Raw genomic sequence first — 6,091 nt, forward strand, 5'->3', positions numbered from 1 at the left:
AGGACAAAGGATATGGGCTTTTGGTTAGCCCATATTGTATCAGCTTGGATCAAATAGAGACTGTGGAAGTTGACATTTGCAATCATTAACAGATCAAGAAAGAATCATCTTAGCGAAGCAAGTAATAACTTTTACAATATACAAGAAAAACTTAACAATCCTGAAACCTAGGCCTCCTATGATTAATTAAACAACATCCTAGTTTTTTTAATTCATAATTAATTGGGTCTGATTGGTTCCACATTCACCCTATTCGCTTGTTGGTTTCAGCCAACCAACAGTGTTTTTCTCTCAGGATAAACCAGCCCAGAAACTAACCAGCGAACAGGCCGATTATAACGACATGCAAAATGGTCTAGTGTTGGATATCCAATCAGAGTCACTAATCCGCGAACGATCATTAGATCTGAATGTAGCGATCAATAATCCAATAACCTATAATTACCCCTTTTAGAAAAGCGAGCGCACTGTTCCTTTCCCACTCGGCCACTCTCTCGTGCTCACCCCGCTCCTTTCCCTAGTTGTCATGATGTCATCCTCAAAAAAAGTGAAACATTTATTTCAAATTGCTATAACTTTCGAATGGTATATCCATTTTAATTCTATCTCCACCGGTGTGTTTCACGTGACGAGACTAACAAAACTAGATCCTACTTACATATGTTATGAAGAATTTTTTTTCTAGTATCAATTTATGTGTATCAACTTATATATAAAAATTATGAAACCCAACTTATATACAAAAGTTATTAAACACAAATGAACGAATTAACTTATAACTTATGCCAAAAACTTGAAAACACAATGTAATGAACTATAACTTATGCCAAAACTTGGAAACACAAAAGTTATGAAAACACGACTTATATACTAAAGTTATGAAACACAAACTTGCCAACGCTACCCAATAAGTTCTGATAAAAACTTGTGTTAATAAGTTCTGCTCTGCAAAATATTATATTGTAAAAGTTCTTATACATAAGTTGTGATAATAAGTTATGCATAAAAGTTATCTATATGCTCGCAAAAAAAGAGAAAAGTTACGTGTATAACTTGCTTGTATAACTTAGATATATAACTTGATGAATGACTTAGACATAAAGTTAGACATATGAGTTATATTCAAGAACTTAGATGTACAAATTAGTATCATAATATATTAGTAGAAATGTAAAATTGTGTACAAAATAACTTGTATAAAAAATAAAGGTAAAAGAAAAAAGTAGAAAATAAAAAAAGAAAGATGGACGTACCTTCAGTTAATAACATGACAGCACGTGTCCTATTCGAACTTGCCAGCTCTACGCAACTGAATCAGGCAAGGGAGAACCGCAGGCTAGAAAGCAGTACAGCTGGACACACTCGTGTCGGATCGTTCGCTGGACTAGGAACGAATGAATGCCCGTGGAAATGGAATTTGGATATCCAATTCAGCATAGCTTATTCTTTTAAGGGACGTGTAACACTAGGTTACGTAAATCCTCTACAAAACACCTTTATAACAAAATTAGCCCCTGGACTGATTTCACCAATCAGTTAGGGGCTCCGGGGCTACACTCAGCGGGTGCGTTTGCGTGCCCCATTGGATAACGACCAAAGCCCTGACACTTGGATTGCCCCAAGCGACCAACCGTTCACTCGATGGGCCCATGTCTTTTTCCTAGGAGCTGCACAACTCCTCGTCCAGGCTCTGATCAAGTAAAAATGGCTTAGCAGGCGGGACCCAGAGACCCCCACTTGAGCCCACATGGTTTCCTGCCGCTCGGGGGCTCTGGCCGAGCGAACATTATATGGCTCGGTGAGTGGTACCCAAAGCCCTTTGCTCGAGCCATCTAATGGAAGGGCTCGGTCGAGGGATGTATCCTAGGGATATCTCGAATATCCTGATAGATGCATGTTGTGGGGTTGCCACTGACACCTACGCGACAGGGTGTGGAGTTGTCCCCCTGCTTCGACAAGGGGAGGCACCAGTTGCCTACTTTGGCAAGGGTCACGCTAGGGGCATGACGAAAGACGACAAAGGACCCACGGGCTGGTCTCACTGTACTGTGCATGGGGCCATGCGTCAGCCTTTGCAAGGCTCTAGACCCTTGGCGTGCGATGAACCCCAAGGGATGGGTGAACTGAGGGGGTAGATTTGAGTGTCTCCCGATGAGCCGTCTACCCTGGCCACCTACAAAAGCTAAAGGCTAGCAGGAGCTGTTAGCCATGACCATCGAAGTAGAGCAAGGAGACGCCCCCAATGGTTCAAAGATCAGGACATTGAGGGCTCAAAAAAATAGGGGGGTACACCTTCCTTGGCGGTCAAGAAAAACATAGAACCACCTTTTGTACTCCATTTGCCCGTCGAAGATATAAAGCAAGGGTAAGGGAAGCCATAGAGGCATGAGTAAACAAAACCATCAACTCTTTCTTTTTCACCCTTAGAGAACTAGCTCATCATGCTTCTACCCCCGATTGTAAACTCCCTCGAATACTCTAACACGAAACCACTCTCCCCTAGATGTACAGCTCGATGCCATGGCTAAGGCCTAAGGTTCTTAGCTCCAGCCGTGGAGATGGAGATAAAGATAGAGTAGTTGGATTCAAAGAGAGGGGACGTAATGGCATTAGGGTAAGGGGAAGTGGTAAGCGGACGCGAGCACATGTAGAGCGCGTGGAAGAACCACGGCGAGTAGTAGAGTAGATGCACGAGGGAAGCAACATAGCTAGATATGGTCAGCCTAATTGTGAGATGCATCGTCCTAGGTCTACTTGAAGTATAGTGCTAGCATTATTTTTTATGAGCTTATGTAAGTAATTAAATAGGGACAAATTACACTAGAGAGGTGAGATCTAAATAATAAGTTGCACAGTGCCGTTGCAATATTTGGTTTGTTGTGTTGGCTTTGTAGGTAGCTGGCCATTAGTCATGCTAAGACCAGCCAGTAGTAACAAAATGAACATTGATGTTGTCTGTCATAGTTGGTACAGTACCATGGTCACATCCCTTTTATGCCTTGTACATGGAGCCCATGGGCTGGGCCAGGGCAGCCCATGTCCACTTCATCCTGTGTGGGCCGGACTTCACCCAGCGGTGGGTGTCGATGAAATCTGGTTGGCAGTCTACCAAGGGGTATACCCACGGTAGTAGATGATCGGTGGAGGTGCGCGTAATAGGAACCGGATGGTGACACAAGGCGTAGAGACAACGATTTAGACAGGTTCAGATCGTCTAATCAACGCAATACCCTACGTCCTATGTCTTTATTGAATTGTATTGAATATAAGATGAATTTGAGAGAGTCCCTACCCTCCTTATATAGTCTAGGGGGTAGGGTTACAGATCGGTTTAGGTCTAGATCTATTTGGTTATATGGTAAGTATTTACAAGGAATACGATATCTATCATATCCAAAAAGATCTTCCTTCATCGTTAAGATGTCTTTTGATTGCCTTGCGGTGCACACTGACTAGAACTGGGCACCATAGGCCTTGATCTTATAGGCTGGACCTCCCTTGGTGGTGCGGCCCATGTCCATTGCTGTGGGTACCTAGGGTTATACCCCCCACAGCTAGTCTCCGAGCGCTTTGTATCCGCTAAGCAATGCTGTCTTGAGCAAGTTTGAGCAATTTAACTTGGAGTTAGCTAGCAAATTTGCCAATCTAACCAGTTTGACTGGTCATCCAATCAACAAAACGAAGTGCCGACCAGTTTAACTAGTAATCCAATCAACAGAACGAAGTGCTGGCCAGTTTAACTTGTAATCCGACCGGTGAAAATTAAAGCCAGCCAATTTATCAGGTGACCTGATCTCGAACTTAGCCAAGTAAGGCTTGCTAGAAGGATGTAAGGAGTTCAAGTTTAAAATTTAAAAATTCTCCACCTTAGGTGAAGTGTACACACTTCGGCTTCATTGGCGAAGTCAGATGATCATCATCCATTACTTATGCAAAGAGGATATTAGTACTGATATATGCACCGCAAGGTGCAATATATACATTGTAGTCCCCGAGCCTAATAGTAGGTGAAGAAGACACCTGATGTCAGGATCAAAGAATTTCAATGATCACTTAGTCAAAACAACTAATTCCCAGCTTAGCCGAGCACACAGCTAGCCCCCAGGTTAGCTGAAAAACTAGTAAGAAGAAAAATAGTATGTTCACCGCAATGTGAAGTGTACACACTTAGTCTCCGAGCCTGCTGTAAGATAGAAAACATCTTGTAGCAGGATCAAAGAATTAAGTGTAAAGGATGAAACTCCCACACTTAGCACTGGGCATCTGGAGTAAAACTTGATAATATCTAGCAGTAAAATGTGGAGAAAACGGAAAGTGCTTAGCACTAGATTATTGCGATAGATATACTTATCAAAGCCCCTAACGTGCCGCCCAAGATCATCACCGTGATCTGGACAGCATAGAAAACCTTGATATCACACATGACATGCAGTGTTGGCAAAACATAGTAAGCCAACAAGCGAATCGGCAGACGAAGTCCCCAGCTTAGCTGGCAAGCCCCCAACGTAACTGACGATGAAATGACAGACAATCCGACCAGTTGGTTGGTGAAGAATCAAGTACCGAGCAGCCCAACCAACTGGTCGGCGGCGAAGTGAGCACCGAGTAGAAGTGAATGTCGAAAGGTCCGACCAACTGGTCGGCGACAAAGTCATGAACCTAGTGGTTCGACTAGTTGATCAGCGGAGAAATCCGAAGGCCAGATGGTGCGACCACCCAGACGATGATCCATGGCAAATTTTGGAGAGTGCTTAGCACTATACCATGGTAAAATTGGAGAACATGGAGAGATTTGGAGAGGTAAACCGACGAAGCGGGCTTAGCCATTTAGTATGCCCGTAGGCCCATTATACCGGCCCAATAACAATTGATGCAGAAGTTGGAGGGGCGTGAAGGAGGTGGCGCAAATATTGCGGAGGGGGCAAACAATGCGACGAGGTCAGCGCGGTTTCCCAAAAACCCTAAAGATAAAGGGTCGGGGTCGAACTGTTTCAATCCACCCATGGTGGCGCACTCTCCTCATTCCACATTAGCACACATTCTTCCTCGCAACCGTAGAGTACTCGGTGCTTCACCTTCTCGCACACTGCTATAGCCGCAACCATAGCATCTTTGCAATCAAAATCACAACCAAACTAAATCAAATCCGATCCATGGCGAATGGCAGGAAGAAACACAGCCGCTCGAGCCTGAAGAAGCCAGGGAGGGAGGCGACAGAGAGTACTAGTGAGGTCCACCATGACCAAGAGTGGGTCAAATCTATGACCACCTAGAAGATCCTAGAAGAAATGGTGTTCAAAAGCTTCCTGCATGATCAAGCAACCGCCGGATGGCGCCCTGCTACAGGTGAACCGTTCCTAACCCCCGATACCAGCGAACTCGTTGTATTCGTGGCTTATTTTGTTTCATGGATTTGGGATTCATGTGCATCCTTTCCTAAGGAAACTTCTTGGTTACTACGACATTAGCCTATGCCATCTCCATCCCAACAGTATCCTTCATATCTCCCTCTTCATTAATCTGTGTGAAGCGCTCATCGGAATCGCTCTGTACTTCAATCTTTTTCGCTATTTCTTCTGCCTCAAACCCTTTTCTAGATCTAGGTCCCCCAAAGTGGTCGGCGGTGTTTATCTACAGCTAAGGGATGCAATGGTTAGAGAATACATACAAGTGCCTCTTAACACATCATTGAAAGGATGGAATGCTAAGTGGTTTTATATTAGAAATGCTAAACCGAGCCTGTCTGCCGGCATAGACCATTTAGCAGTGCCAAGCACAAACTGGTCGGCAAGACTGAATGGTGAGGAGATGACCTAGGCACCGAGCTTCTGTAGATTCTGGGTCATATGTGAAATAATCTTAATGGAGTTGGTGTAGCCATCAACTTCATCTGCTGCTAGATTCAGCCGAGCAAGGAGAGAGTCCACCCTGCGTATGAATACGCAGGTTACAAAGATACTACGCAGGAAGCCCCTGAGAGGATAAGTTCAGACGTCGCCTATGCTTGGCTCCTGGACAATGTGGGGCAGCAGAGGGCATAAAACATCATGAATCCACCACCATGGGTAAGAGTGTACTATTTGAAGTCCTT

The sequence above is a fragment of the Miscanthus floridulus genome, chromosome 1, assembly GCF_019320115.1.
Source record: "Miscanthus floridulus cultivar M001 chromosome 1, ASM1932011v1, whole genome shotgun sequence".
Lineage (NCBI taxonomy): Eukaryota > Viridiplantae > Streptophyta > Magnoliopsida > Poales > Poaceae > Miscanthus > Miscanthus floridulus.